The sequence below is a fragment of the Schistocerca americana genome, chromosome 9 (assembly GCF_021461395.2).
Source record: "Schistocerca americana isolate TAMUIC-IGC-003095 chromosome 9, iqSchAmer2.1, whole genome shotgun sequence".
Taxonomy (NCBI): Eukaryota; Metazoa; Arthropoda; class Insecta; order Orthoptera; family Acrididae; genus Schistocerca; species Schistocerca americana.
Genome location: NC_060127.1, coordinates 203,946,960 through 203,963,094, shown reverse-complemented (window position 1 = coordinate 203,963,094; position 16,135 = coordinate 203,946,960). Strand labels below are relative to the sequence as shown.

Sequence of the window (16,135 nt, the reverse complement as noted above, 5' to 3'; positions counted from 1 at the left end):
GATGGGCTGCTCGAGTAATTAGTGAAGAGATAGTGAAAACTGATGCGAAAAAAGAAATTTATGGCACAAATTGATTAAAATAAGGATACGGTTGAGATGGCGTGCCCTGAGGCATCAAGGAATGTGGATTGAGACCAAAACTTGAATACAGTTGTCAGGTCCAAAATGAATGATGGTTGTAGTAGTTGAGCTGGGATGAAGATACCTGCACTGAGCAGATTTGAACGGAGAGCAGTACCAAACCAGTGTTCGGGTTGAAGACAACACAAAATTGTTGTAGACGCTTCCAAACTGGAGCGCGTCATAAAGTAGTTCGTTATAGGTCTTCTATAACAGGGAACATGCAGTGAAACTGACACTCTTTCTGAAGAATGAAAGCAGCTAGAAATTATTTTAATGTGTTAAAAATATTCTCCCCGGCCGGGAATCGAACCCGGGTCTCCCGCGTGACAGGCGGGGATACTAACCACTATACTACCGAGGACTTCGAAATTCAACTATGTAATAAGCTAAGACACGCATGACGTAAACGTTAAACGTGTTTTATCATTTCGACAGTGGATAGCGAAATAAGTGTTGTCTGCAAAATGTTGCCGACGTTGTTAAGTCTCTGTGGTAAGACAATCTTCAGTAACCACGCCACCTTGCGTGAGACACCGCGCTGCTCTTTTTCATGCTTAATTGATAAATTTTCTTTCTGCTTAATGATGTGTAGCACTTTTTCCTCATTCTTTTCCATAATGATTATGTGGAGTCAGCTTACTGTCCTTGGATGGAAAAAATGCTGAAGCAAAGGACGTTTCATACATGACACCTCAGTATTTTAAAAGTGCAGACAACGTTAAAAAAATTAATATTTCCTGCAATTCTCTCAGTTTTTAGCTCGGTTAGGATTTTGCTACTATTCCCAATTTACGAAAGGGAGTGAAGTGATCGACTGGTAGTCCACTGTACTGATTCTTAAAATATGCAAATTGCGTTTATAATTGAGTAGACACACAATCATTTACTTGTACAAATGTCCAAGTCTATTGCCGGTGGTCACTTTCTTCCTTGGTTTTCAAATGACTTCGCGTGCCACAGACTATGCAGTATTAACGTGACAGAATACATCTATTTAACTGCTGATCTGCTGGCGTTCACCTGTTACTTGACTGCGTCTCGCTGCCTCTATCGTAGCTAGTCTGTTTTTTTTCCTTCTTAAAAATGCTGGTGATTTTTGACGTAAATGATTAAATTATGTGATACAAGTACGATTCGCTAAACGATGAAATAAAATGCAATAGATTTACAATTGCCGCTATACTTTGCTGACCATTGTGAATGAAATGTCACAGGATTATTCACCTTTTTCCAAGCCACGGATTGAGGGTTGATTTTTGGTGTGTGTGGGGGGGGGGGGGGGGGCAGAATTGCAGTTTCTTCTGTTCCATTTCCTCAAGTATAGTTTACGGCCTCTCCCACTTTTGTCTTACCATATTTGCCTAGAATTTAACAATATATAACTCTAACATAAACAGGGTGATTTTCACTAAATGGGGACAAACTATTGAAAGCGATACCTGCGAGGATAAGGAGCAAAGGTCATATGGCCAGAAATGATTTTCACGGAAGATAACCCACATCAAGATGAAAATAAAAGACGCTCTACAGTGACTCTGGAATATCAGCATCAGGCATGTTGCTCATTAGCAGACGACTGTGTAGAACGCTCACTACAACAGTGTGTATCACTTAAATGCATTCAGGCCTTATTATCTGTGGGCTTACCTCTGTGGTGACGGTTTCGTTACTGGTTCTTCGCACAGGTGTCTGGATTTCTGCATACAGGCCTCATTACCTACGGGCTTACCTCTGTGGTGACGGTTTCGTTACTGGTTCGTTGTACAGGTGTCTGGAATTCTGCTTGCAGGCCTTATTACCTACAGGCTTACCTCCGTGGTGACGGTTTTGTTACTAGTTGAATGCACAGGTGCCTGGATTTCTGTGTGCAGACCTTATTACCTACGGGCTTACTTCCGTGGTGACTGTTTCGTTACTGGTTCGTTGTACAGGTGTCTGGAATTCTGCTTGCAGGCCTTATTACCTACAGGCTTACCTCCGTGGTGACGGTTTTGTTACTAGTTGAATGCACAGGTGCCTGGATTTCTGTGTGCAGGCCTTATTACCTACGGGCTTACCTCTGTGGTGACAGTTTCGTTACTGGTTCGTTGCACAGGTGTCTGGAATTCTGCTTGCAGGCCTTATTACCTACAGGCTTACCTCCGTGGTGACGGTTTTGTTACTAGTTGAATGCACAGGTGCCTGGATTTCTGTGTGCAGGCCTTATTACCTACGGGCTTACCTCTGTGGTGACAGTTTCGTTACTGGTTCGTTGCACAGGTGTCTGGAATTCTGCTTGCAGGCCTTATTACCTACAGGCTTACCTCCGTGGTGACGGTTTTGTTACTAGTTGAATGCACAGGTGCCTGGATTTCTGTGTGCAGGCCTTATTACCTACGGGCTTACCTCTGTGGTGACAGTTTCGTTACTGGTTCGTTGCACAGGTGTCTGGAATTCTGCTTGCAGGCCGTATTACCTACAGGCTTACCTCCGTGGTGACGGTTTTGTTACTAGTTGAATGCACAGGTGCCTGGATTTCTGTGTGCAGGCCTTATTACCTACGGGCTTACCTCTGTGGTGACAGTTTCGTTACTGGTTCGTTGCACAGGTGTCTGGAATTCTGCTTGCAGGCCTTATTACCTACAGGCTTACATCCGTTGTGACGGTTTTGAAACTAGTTGAATGCACAGGTGCCTGGATTTCTGTGTGCAGGCCTTATTACCTACGGGCTTACCTCTGTGGTGACAGTATTGTTACTGGTTCGTTGCACAGGTGTCTGGAATTCTGCTTGCAGGCCTTATTACCTACAGGCTTACCTCCGTGGTGACGGTTTTGTTACTAGTTGAATGCACAGGTGCATGGATTTCTGTGTGCAGGCCTTATTACCTACGGGCTTACCTCTGTGGTGACAGTTTCGTTACTGGTTCGTTGCACAGGTGTCTGGAATTCTGCTTGCAGGCCTTATTACCTACAGGCTTACCTCCGTGGTGACGGTTTTGTTACTAGTTGAATGCACAGGTGCCTGGATTTCTGTGTGCAGGCCTTATTACCTACGGGCTTACCTCTGTGGTGACAGTTTCGTTACTGGTTCGTTGCACAGGTGTCTGGAATTCTGCTTGCAGGCCTTATTACCTACAGGCTTACCTCCGTGGTGATGGTTTTGTTACTGGTTGAATGCACAGGTGCCTGGATTTCTGTGTGCAGGCCTTATTACCTACGGGCTTACCTCTGTGGTGACAGTTTCGTTACTGGTTCGTTGCACAGGTGTCTGGAATTCTGCTTGCAGGCCTTATTACCTACAGGCTTACCTCCGTGGTGACGGTTTTGTTACTAGTTGAATGCACAGGTGCCTGGATTTCTGTGTGCAGGCCTTATTACCTACGGGCTTACCTCTGTGGTGACAGTTTCGTTACTGGTTCGTTGCACAGGTGTCTGGAATTCTGCTTGCAGGCCTTATTACCTACAGGCTTTCCTCCGTGGTGACGGTTTTGTTACTAGTTGAATGCACAGGTGCCTGGATTTCTGTGTGCAGGCCTTATTACCTACGGGCTTACCTCTGTGGTGACAGTTTCGTTACTGGTTCGTTGCACAGGTGTCTGGAATTCTGCTTGCAGGCCTTATTACCTACAGGCTTACCTCCGTGGTGACGGTTTTGTTACTAGTTGAATGCACAGGTGCCTGGATTTCTGTGTGCAGGCCTTATTACCTACGGGCTTACCTCTGTGGTGACAGTTTCGTTACTGGTTCGTTGCACAGGTGTCTGGAATTCTGCTTGCAGGCCTTATTACCTACAGGCTTACCTCCGTGGTGACGGTTTTGTTACTGGTTGAATGCACAGGTGCCTGGATTTCTGTGTGCAGGCCTTATTACCTACGGGCTTACCTCTGTGGTGACAGTTTCGTTACTGGTTCGTTGCACAGGTGTCTGGAATTCTGCTTGCAGGCCTTATTACCTACAGGCTTACCTCCGTGGTGACGGTTTTGTTACTAGTTGAATGCACAGGTGCCTGGATTTCTGTGTGCAGGCCTTATTACCTACGGGCTTACCTCTGTGGTGACAGTTTCGTTACTGGTTCGTTGCACAGGTGTCTGGAATTCTGCTTGCAGGCCTTATTACCTACAGGCTTACCTCCGTGGTGACGGTTTTGTTACTAGTTGAATGCACAGGTGCCTGGATTTCTGTGTGCAGGCCTTATTACCTACGGGCTTACCTCTGTGGTGACAGTTTCGTTACTGGTTCGTTGCACAGGTGTCTGGAATTCTGCTTGCAGGCCTTATTACCTACAGGCTTACCTCCGTGGTGACGGTTTTGTTACTAGTTGAATGCACAGGTGCCTGGATTTCTGTGTGCAGGCCTTATTACCTACGGGCTTACCTCTGTGGTGACAGTTTCGTTACTGGTTCGTTGCACAGGTGTCTGGAATTCTGCTTGCAGGCCTTATTACCTACAGGCTTACCTCCGTGGTGACGGTTTTGTTACTAGTTGAATGCACAGGTGCCTGGATTTCTGTGTGCAGGCCTTATTACCTACGGGCTTACCTCTGTGGTGACAGTTTCGTTACTGGTTCGTTGCACAGGTGTCTGGAATTCTGCTTGCAGGCCTTATTACCTACAGGCTTACCTCCGTGGTGACGGTTTTGTTACTAGTTGAATGCACAGGTGCCTGGATTTCTGTGTGCAGGCCTTATTACCTACGGGCTTACCTCTGTGGTGACAGTTTCGTTACTGGTTCGTTGCACAGGTGTCTGGAATTCTGCTTGCAGGCCTTATTACCTACAGGCTTACCTCCGTGGTGACGGTTTTGTTACTAGTTGAATGCACAGGTGCCTGGATTTCTGTGTGCAGGCCTTATTACCTACGGGCCTACCTCTGTGGTGACAGTTTCGTTACTGGTTCGTTGCACAGGTGTCTGGAATTCTGCTTGCAGGCCTTATTACCTACAGGCTTACCTCCGTGGTGACGGTTTTGTTACTGGTTGAATGCACAGGTGCCTGGATTTCTGTGTGCAGGCCTTATTACCTACGGGCTTACCTCTGTGGTGACAGTTTCGTTACTGGTTCGTTGCACAGGTGTCTGGAATTCTGCTTGCAGGCCTTATTACCTACAGGCTTACCTCCGTGGTGACGGTTTTGTTACTAGTTGAATGCACAGGTGCCTGGATTTCTGTGTGCAGGCCTTATTACCTACGGGCTTACCTCTGTGGTGACAGTTTCGTTACTGGTTCGTTGCACAGGTGTCTGGAATTCAGCTTGCAGGCCTTATTACCTACAGGCTTACCTCCGTGGTGACGGTTTTGTTACTAGTTGAATGCACAGGTGCCTGGATTTCTGTGTGCAGGCCTTATTACCTACGGGCTTACCTCTGTGGTGACAGTTTCGTTACTGGTTCGTTGCACAGGTGTCTGGAATTCTGCTTGCAGGCCTTATTACCTACAGGCTTACCTCCGTGGTGACGGTTTTGTTACTAGTTGAATGCACAGGTGCCTGGATTTCTGTGTGCAGGCCTTATTACCTACGGGCTTACCTCTGTGGTGACAGTTTCGTTACTGGTTCGTTGCACAGGTGTCTGGAATTCTGCTTGCAGGCCTTATTACCTACAGGCTTACCTCCGTGGTGACGGTTTTGTTACTAGTTGAATGCACAGGTGCCTGGATTTCTGTGTGCAGGCCTTATTACCTACGGGCTTACCTCTGTGGTGACAGTTTCGTTACTGGTTCGTTGCACAGGTGTCTGGAATTCTGCTTGCAGGCCTTATTACCTACAGGCTTACGTCCGTGGTGACGGTTTTGTTACTAGTTGAATGCACAGGTGCCTGGATTTCTGTGTGCATGCCTTATTACCTACGGGCTTACCTCTGTGGTGACAGTTTCGTTACTGGTTCGTTGCACAGGTGTCTGGAATTCTGCTTGCAGGCCTTATTACCTACAAGCTTACTTCCGTGGTGATGGTTTTGTTACTGGTTGAATGCACAGGTGCCTGGATTTCTGTGTGCAGGCCTTATTACCTACGGGCTTACCTCTGTGGTGACAGTTTCGTTACTGGTTCGTTGCACAGGTGTCTGGAATTCTGCTTGCAGGCCTTATTACCTACAGGCTTACCTCCGTGGTGACGGTTTTGTTACTAGTTGAATGCACAGGTGCCTGGATTTCTGTGTGCAGGCCTTATTACCTACGGGCTTACCTCTGTGGTGACAGTTTCGTTACTGGTTCGTTGCACAGGTGTCTGGAATTCTGCTTGCAGGCCTTATTACCTACAGGCTTTCCTCCGTGGTGACGGTTTTGTTACTAGTTGAATGCACAGGTGCCTGGATTTCTGTGTGCAGGCCTTATTACCTACGGGCTTACCTCTGTGGTGACAGTTTCGTTACTGGTTCGTTGCACAGGTGTCTGGAATTCTGCTTGCAGGCCTTATTACCTACAGGCTTACCTCCGTGGTGACGGTTTTGTTACTAGTTGAATGCACAGGTGCCTGGATTTCTGTGTGCAGGCCTTATTACCTACGGGCTTACCTCTGTGGTGACAGTTTCGTTACTGGTTCGTTGCACAGGTGTCTGGAATTCTGCTTGCAGGCCTTATTACCTACAGGCTTACCTCCGTGGTGACGGTTTTGTTACTGGTTGAATGCACAGGTACCTGGATTTCAGTGTGCAGGCCTTATTACCTACGGGCTTACATCTGTGGTGACAGTTTCGTTACTGGTTCGTTGCACAGGTGTCTGGAATTCTGCTTGCAGGCCTTATTACCTACAGGCTTACCTCCGTGGTGACGGTTTTGTTACTAGTTGAATGCACAGGTGCCTGGATTTCTGTGTGCAGGCCTTATTACCTACGGGCTTACCTCTGTGGTGACAGTTTCGTTACTGGTTCGTTGCACAGGTGTCTGGAATTCTGCTTGCAGGCCTTATTACCTACAGGCTTACCTCCGTGGTGACGGTTTTGTTACTAGTTGAATGCACAGGTGCCTGGATTTCTGTGTGCAGGCCTTATTACCTACGGGCTTACCTCTGTGGTGACAGTTTCGTTACTGGTTCGTTGCACAGGTGTCTGGAATTCTGCTTGCAGGCCTTATTACCTACAGGCTTACCTCCGTGGTGACGGTTTTGTTACTGGTTGAATGCACAGGTGCCTGGATTTCTGTGTGCAGGCCTTATTACCTACGGGCTTACCTCTGTGGTGACAGTTTCGTTACTGGTTCGTTGCACAGGTGTCTGGAATTCTGCTTGCAGGCCTTATTACCTACAGGCTTACCTCCGTGGTGACGGTTTTGTTACTGGTTGAATGCACAGGTGCCTGGATTTCTGTGTGCAGGCCTTATTACCTACGGGCTTACCTGTGTGGTGACAGTTTCGTTACTGGTTCGTTGCACAGGTGTCTGGAATTCTGCTTGCAGGCCTTATTACCTACAGGCTTACCTCCGTGGTGACGGTTTTGTTACTAGTTGAATGCACAGGTGCCTGGATTTCTGTGTGCAGGCCATATTACCTACGGGCTTACCTCTGTGGTGACAGTTTCGTTACTGGTTCGTTGCACAGGTGTCTGGAATTCTGCTTGCAGGCCTTATTACCTACAGGCTTACCTCCGTGGTGACGGTTTTGTTACTGGTTGAATGCACAGGTGCCTGGATTTCTGTGTGCAGGCCTTATTACCTACGGGCTTACCTCTGTGGTGACAGTTTCGTTACTGGTTCGTCGCACAGGTGTCTGGAATTCTGCTTGCAGGCCTTATTACCTACAGGCTTACCTCCGTGGTGACGGTTTTGTTACTGGTTGAATGCACAGGTGCCTGGATTTCTGTGTGCAGGCCTTATTACCTACGGGCTTACCTCTGTGGTGACAGTTTCGTTACTGGTTCGTTGCACAGGTGTCTGGAATTCTGCTTGCAGGCCTTATTACCTACAGGCTTACCTCCGTGGTGACGGTTTTGTTACTAGTTGAATGCACAGGTGCCTGGATTTCTGTGTGCAGGCCTTATTACCTACGGGCTTACCTCTGTGGTGACAGTTTCGTTACTGGTTCGTTGCACAGGTGTCTGGAATTCTGCTTGGAGGCCTTATTACCTACAGGCTTACCTCCGTGGTGACGGTTTTGTTACTAGTTGAATGCACAGGTGCCTGGATTTCTGTGTGCAGGCCTTATTACCTACGGGCTTACCTCTGTGGTGACAGTTTCGTTACTGGTTCGTTGCACAGGTGTCTGGAATTCTGCTTGCAGGCCTTATTACCTACAGGCTTACCTCCGTGGTGACGGTTTTGTTACTGGTTGAATGCACAGGTGCCTGGATTTCTGTGTGCAGGCCTTATTACCTACGGGCTTACCTCTGTGGTGACAGTTTCGTTACTGGTTCGTTGCACAGGTGTCTGGAATTCTGCTTGCAGGCCTTATTACCTACAGGCTTACCTCCGTGGTGACGGTTTTGTTACTAGTTGAATGCACAGGTGCCTGGATTTCTGTGTGCATGCCATATTACCTACGGGCTTACCTCTGTGGTGACAGTTTCGTTACTGGTTCGTTGCACAGGTGTCTGGAATTCTGCTTGCAGGCCTTATTACCTACAGGCTTACCTCCGTGGTGACGGTTTTGTTACTAGTTGAATGCACAGGTGCCTGGATTTCTGTGTGCAGGCCTTATTACCTACGGGCTTACCTCTGTGGTGACAGTTTCGTTACTGGTTCGTTGCACAGGTGTCTGGAATTCTGCTTGCAGGCCTTATTACCTACAGGCTTACCTCCGTGGTGACGGTTTTGTTACTAGTTGAATGCACAGGTGCCTGGATTTCTGTGTTCAGGCCTTATTACCTACGGGCTTACCTCTGTGGTGACAGTTTCGTCACTGGTTCGTTGCACAGGTGTCTGGAATTCTGCTTGCAGGCCTTATTACCTACAGGCTTACCTCCGTGGTGACGGTTTTGTTACTGGTTGAATGCACAGGTGCCTGGATTTCTGTGTGCAGGCCTTATTACCTACGGGCTTACCTCTGTGGTGACAGTTTCGTTACTGGTTCGTTGCACAGGTGTCTGGAATTCTGCTTGCAGGCCTTATTACCTACAGGCTTACCTCCGTGGTGACGGTTTTGTTACTAGTTGAATGCACAGGTGCCTAGATTTCTGTGTGCAGGCCATATTACCTACGGGCTTACCTCTGTGGTGACAGTTTCGTTACTGGTTCGTTGCACAGGTGTCTGGAATTCTGCTTGCAGGCCTTATTACCTACAGGCTTACCTCCGTGGTGACGGTTTTGTTACTAGTTGAATGCACAGGTGCCTGGATTTCTGTGTGCAGGCCTTATTACCTACGGGCTTACCTCTGTGGTGACAGTTTCGTTACTGGTTCGTTGCACAGGTGTCTGGAATTCTGCTTGCAGGCCTTATTACCTACAGGCTTACCTCCGTGGTGACGGTTTTGTTACTAGTTGAATGCACAGGTGCCTGGATTTCTGTGTGCAGGCCATATTACCTACGGGCTTACCTCTGTGGTGACAGTTTCGTTACTGGTTCGTTGCACAGGTGTCTGGAATTCTGCTTGCAGGCCTTATTACCTACAGGCTTACCTCCGTGGTGACGGTTTTGTTACTGGTTGAATGCACAGGTGCCTGGATTTCTGTGTGCAGGCCTTATTACCTACGGGCTTACCTCTGTGGTGACAGTTTCGTTACTGGTTCGTTGCACAGGTGTCTGGAATTCTGCTTGCAGGCCTTATTACCTACAGGCTTACCTCCGTGGTGACGGTTTTGTTACTGGTTGAATGCACAGGTGCCTGGATTTCTGTTTGCAGGCCTTATTACCTACGGGCTTACCTCTGTGGTGACAGTTTCGTTACTGGTTCGTTGCACAGGTGTCTGGAATTCTGCTTGCAGGCCTTATTACCTACAGGCTTACCTCCGTGGTGACGGTTTTGTTACTGGTTGAATGCACAGGTGCCTGGATTTCAGTGTGCAGGCCTTATTACCTACGGGCTTACCTCTGTGGTGACAGTTTCGTTACTGGTTCGTTGCACAGGTGTCTGGAATTCTGCTTGCAGGCCTTATTACCTACAGGCTTACCTCCGTGGTGACGGTTTTGTTACTAGTTGAATGCACAGGTGCCTGGATTTCTGTGTGCAGGCCTTATTACCTACGGGCTTACCTCTGTGGTGACAGTTTCGTTACTGGTTCGTTGCACAGGTGTCTGGAATTCTGCTTGCAGGCCTTATTACCTACAGGCTTACCTCCGTGGTGACGGTTTTGTTACTAGTTGAATGCACAGGTGCCTGGATTTCTGTGTGCAGGCCTTATTACCTACGGGCTTACCTCTGTGGTGACAGTTTCGTTACTGGTTCGTTGCACAGGTGTCTGGAATTCTGCTTGCAGGCCTTATTACCTACAGGCTTACCTCCGTGGTGACGGTTTTGTTACTAGTTGAATGCACAGGTGCCTGGATTTCTGTGTGCAGGCCTTATTACCTACGGGCATACCTCTGTGGTGACAGTTTCGTTACTGGTTCGTTGCACAGGTGTCTGGAATTCTGCTTGCAGGCCTTATTACCTACAGGCTTACCTCCGTGGTGACGGTTTTGTTACTAGTTGAATGCACAGGTGCCTGGATTTCTGTGTGCAGGCCTTATTACCTACGGGCTTACCTCTGTGGTGACAGTTTCGTTACTGGTTCGTTGTACAGGTGTCTGGAATTCTGCTTGCAGGCCTTATTACCTACAGGCTTACCTCCGTGGTGACGGTTTTGTTACTAGTTGAATGCACAGGTGCCTGGATTTCTGTGTGCAGGCCTTATTACCTACGGGCTTACCTCTGTGGTGACAGTTTCGTTACTGGTTCGTTGCACAGGGGTCTGGAATTCTGCTTGCAGGCCTTATTACCTACAGGCATACCTCCGTGGTGACGGTTTTGTTACTGGTTGAATGCACAGGTGCCTGGATTTCTGTGTGCAGGCCTTATTACCTACGGGCTTACCTCTGTGGTGACAGTTTCGTTACTGGTTCGTTGCACAGGTGTCTGGAATTCTGCTTGCAGGCCTTATTACCTACAGGCTTACCTCCGTGGTGACGGTTTTGTTACTGGTTGAATGCACAGGTGCCTGGATTTCTGTGTGCAGGCCTTATTACCTACGGGCTTACCTCTGTGGTGACAGTTTCGTTACTGGTTCGTTGCACAGGTGTCTGGAATTCTGCTTGCAGGCCTTATTACCTACAGGCTTACCTCCGTGGTGACGGTTTTGTTACTGGTTGAATGCACAGGTGCCTGGATTTCTGTGTGCAGGCCTTATTACCTACGGGCTTACCTCTGTGGTGACAGTTTCGTTACTGGTTCGTTGCACAGGTGTCTGGAATTCTGCTTGCAGGCCTTATTACCTACAGGCTTACCTCCGTGGTGACGGTTTTGTTACTGGTTGAATGCACAGGTGCCTGGATTTCTGTGTGCAGGCCTTATTACCTACGGGCTTACCTCTGTGGTGACAGTTTCGTTACTGGTTCGTTGCACAGGTGTCTGGAATTCTGCTTGCAGGCCTTATTACCTACAGGCTTACCTCCGTGGTGACGGTTTTGTTACTAGTTGAATGCACAGGTGCCTGGATTTCTGTGTGCAGGCCTTATTACCTACGGGCTTACCTCTGTGGTGACAGTTTCGTTACTGGTTCGTTGCACAGGTGTCTGGAATTCTGCTTGCAGGCCTTATTACCTACAGGCTTACCTCCGTGGTGCCGGTTTTGTTACTAGTTGAATGCACAGGTGCCTGGATTTCTGTGTGCAGGCCTTATTACCTACGGGCTTACCTCTGTGGTGACAGTTTCGTTACTGGTTCGTTGCACAGGTGTCTGGAATTCTGCTTGCAGGCCTTATTACCTACAGGCTTACCTCCGTGGTGACGGTTTTGTTACTGGTTGAATGCACAGGTGCCTGGATTTCTGTGTGCAGGCCTTCTTACCTACGGGCTTACCTCTGTGGTGACAGTTTCGTTACTGGTTCGTTGTACAGGTGTCTGGAATTCTGCTTGCAGGCCTTATTACCTACAGGCTTACCTCCGTGGTGACGGTTTTGTTACTAGTTGAATGCACAGGTGCCTGGATTTCTGTGTGCAGGCCTTATTACCTACGGGCTTACCTCTGTGGTGACAGTTTCGTTACTGGTTCGTTGCACAGGTGTCTGGAATTCTGCTTGCAGGCCTTATTACCTACAGGCTTACCTCCGTGGTGACGGTTTTGTTACTGGTTGAATGCACAGGTGCCTGGATTTCTGTGTGCAGGCCTTATTACCTACGGGCTTACCTCTGTGGTGACAGTTTCGTTACTGGTTCGTTGCACTGGTGTCTGGAATTCTGCTTGCAGGCCTTATTACCTACAGGCTTACCTCCGTGGTGATGGTTTTGTTACTGGTTGAATTCACAGGTGCCTGGATTTCTGTGTGCAGGCCTTATTACCTACGGGCTTACCTCTGTGGTGACAGTTTCGTTACTGGTTCGTTGCACAGGTGTCTGGAATTCTGCTTGCAGGCCTTATTACCTACAGGCTTACCTCCGTGGTGACGGTTTTGTTACTAGTTGAATGCACAGGTGCCTGGATTTCTGTGTGCAGGCCTTATTACCTACGGGCTTACCTCTGTGGTGACAGTTTCGTTACTGGTTCGCTGTACAGGTGTCTGGAATTCTGCTTGCAGGCCTTATTACCTACAGGCTTACCTCCGTGGTGACGGTTTTGTTACTGGTTGAATGCACAGGTGCCTGGATTTCTGTGTGCAGGCCTTATTACCTACGGGCTTACCTCTGTGGTGACAGTTTCGTTACTGGTTCGTTGCACAGGTGTCTGGAATTCTGCTTGCAGGCCTTATTACCTACAGGCTTACCTCCGTGGTGACGGTTTTGTTACTAGTTGAATGCACAGGTGCCTGGATTTCTGTGTGCATGCCTTATTACCTACGGGCTTACCTCTGTGGTGACAGTTTCGTTACTGGTTCGTTGCACAGGTGTCTGGAATTCTGCTTGCAGGCCTTATTACCTACAGGCTTACCTCCGTGGTGACGGTTTTGTTACTAGTTGAATGCACAGGTGCCTGGATTTCTGTGTGCAGGCCTTATTACCTACGGGCTTACCTCTGTGGTGACAGTTTCGTTACTGGTTCGTTGCACAGGTGTCTGGAATTCTGCTTGCAGGCCTTATTACCTACAGGCTTACCTCCGTGGTGACGGTTTTGTTACTAGTTGAATGCACAGGTGCCTGGATTTCTGTGTTCAGGCCTTATTACCTACGGGCTTACCTCTGTGGTGACAGTTTCGTTACTGGTTCGTTGCACAGGTGTCTGGAATTCTGCTTGCAGGCCTTATTACCTACAGGCTTACCTCCGTGGTGACGGTTTTGTTACTGGTTGAATGCACAGGTGCCTGGATTTCTGTGTGCAGGCCTTATTACCTACGGGCTTACCTCTGTGGTGACAGTTTCGTTACTGGTTCGTTGCACAGGTGTCTGGAATTCTGCTTGCAGGCCTTATTACCTACAGGCTTACCTCCGTGGTGACGGTTTTGTTACTAGTTGAATGCACAGGTGCCTGGATTTCTGTGTGCAGGCCATATTACCTACGGGCTTACCTCTGTGGTGACAGTTTCGTTACTGGTTCGTTGCACAGGTGTCTGGAATTCTGCTTGCAGGCCTTATTACCTACAGGCTTACCTCCGTGGTGACGGTTTTGTTACTGGTTGAATGCACAGGTGCCTGGATTTCTGTGTGCAGGCCTTATTACCTACGGGCTTACCTCTGTGGTGACAGTTTCGTTACTGGTTCGTTGCACAGGTGTCTGGAATTCTGCTTGCAGGCCTTATTACCTACAGGCTTACCTCCGTGGTGACGGTTTTGTTACTAGTTGAATGCACAGGTGCCTGGATTTCTGTGTGCAGGCCTTATTTCCTACGGGCTTACCTCTGTGGTGACAGTTTCGTTACTGGTTCGTTGCACAGGTGTCTGGAATTCTGCTTGCAGGCCTTATTACCTACAGGCTTACCTCCGTGGTGACGGTTTTGTTACTAGTTGAATGCACACGTGCCTGGATTTCTGTGTGCAGGCCTTATTACCTACGGGCATACCTCTGTGGTGACAGTTTCGTTACTGGTTCGTTGCACAGGTGTCTGGAATTCTGCTTGCAGGCCTTATTACCTACAGGCTTACCTCCGTGGTGACGGTTTTGTTACTAGTTGAATGCACAGGTGCCTGGATTTCTGTGTGCAGGCCTTATTACCTACGGGCTTACCTCTGTGGTGACAGTTTCGTTACTGGTTCGTTGTACAGGTGTCTGGAATTCTGCTTGCAGGCCTTATTACCTACAGGCTTACCTCCGTGGTGACGGTTTTGTTACTAGTTGAATGCACAGGTGCCTGGATTTCTGTGTGCAGGCCTTATTTCCTACGGGCTTACCTCTGTGGTGACAGTTTCGTTACTGGTTCGTTGCACAGGGGTCTGGAATTCTGCTTGCAGGCCTTATTACCTACAGGCATACCTCCGTGGTGACGGTTTTGTTACTGGTTGAATGCACAGGTGCCTGGATTTCTGTGTGCAGGCCTTATTACCTACGGGCTTACCTCTGTGGTGACAGTTTCGTTACTGGTTCGTTGCACAGGTGTCTGGAATTCTGCTTGCAGGCCTTATTACCTACAGGCTTACCTCCGTGGTGACGGTTTTGTTACTGGTTGAATGCACAGGTGCCTGGATTTCTGTGTGCAGGCCTTATTACCTACGGGCTTACCTCTGTGGTGACAGTTTCGTTACTGGTTCGTTGCACAGGTGTCTGGAATTCTGCTTGCAGGCCTTATTACCTACAGGCTTACCTCCGTGGTGACGGTTTTGTTACTGGTTGAATGCACAGGTGCCTGGATTTCTGTGTGCAGGCCTTATTACCTACGGGCTTACCTCCGTGGTGACAGTTTCGTTACTGGTTCGTTGCACAGGTGTCTGGAATTCTGCTTGCAGGCCTTATTACCTACAGGCTTACCTCCGTGGTGACGGTTTTGTTACTGGTTGAATGCACAGGTGCCTGGATTTCTGTGTGCAGGCCTTATTACCTACGGGCTTACCTCTGTGGTGACAGTTTCGTTACTGGTTCGTTGCACAGGTGTCTGGAATTCTGCTTGCAGGCCTTATTACCTACAGGCTTACCTCCGTGGTGACGGTTTTGTTACTAGTTGAATGCACAGGTGCCTGGATTTCTGTGTGCAGGCCTTATTACCTACGGGCTTACCTCTGTGGTGACAGTTTCGTTACTGGTTCGTTGCACAGGTGTCTGGAATTCTGCTTGCAGGCCTTATTACCTACAGGCTTACCTCCGTGGTGCCGGTTTTGTTACTAGTTGAATGCACAGGTGCCTGGATTTCTGTGTGCAGGCCTTATTACCTACGGGCTTACCTCTGTGGTGACAGTTTCGTTACTGGTTCGTTGCACAGGTGTCTGGAATTCTGCTTGCAGGCCTTATTACCTACAGGCTTACCTCCGTGGTGACGGTTTTGTTACTGGTTGAATGCACAGGTGCCTGGATTTCTGTGTGCAGGCCTTATTACCTACGGGCTTACCTCTGTGGTGACAGTTTCGTTACTGGTTCGTTGTACAGGTGTCTGGAATTCTGCTTGCAGGCCTTATTACCTACAGGCTTACCTCCGTGGTGACGGTTTTGTTACTAGTTGAATGCACAGGTGCCTGGATTTCTGTGTGCAGGCCTTATTACCTACGGGCTTACCTCTGTGGTGACAGTTTCGTTACTGGTTCGTTGCACAGGTGTCTGGAATTCTGCTTGCAGGCCTTATTACCTACAGGCTTACCTCCGTGGTGACGGTTTTGTTACTGGTTGAATGCACAGGTGCCTGGATTTCTGTGTGCAGGCCTTATTACCTACGGGCTTACCTCTGTGGTGACAGTTTCGTTACTGGTTCGTTGCACAGGTGTCTGGAATTCTGCTTGCAGGCCTTATTACCTACAGGCTTACCTCCGTGGTGACGGTTTTGTTACTGGTTGAATGCACAGGTGCCTGGATTTCTGTGTGCAGGCCTTATTACCTACGGGCTTACCTCTGTGGTGACAGT

General features: G+C 48.5%; 1 non-coding gene across 1 annotated transcript; it reads right to left on the bottom strand.

Moving 5' to 3' along the window:
* Positions 1-412: 412 nt before the first annotated feature.
* Positions 413-484, bottom strand: Trnad-guc. Its single transcript has one exon. It is a non-coding gene; the product is annotated as a tRNA-Asp (tRNA).
* Positions 485-16,135: the final 15,651 nt, after the last annotated feature.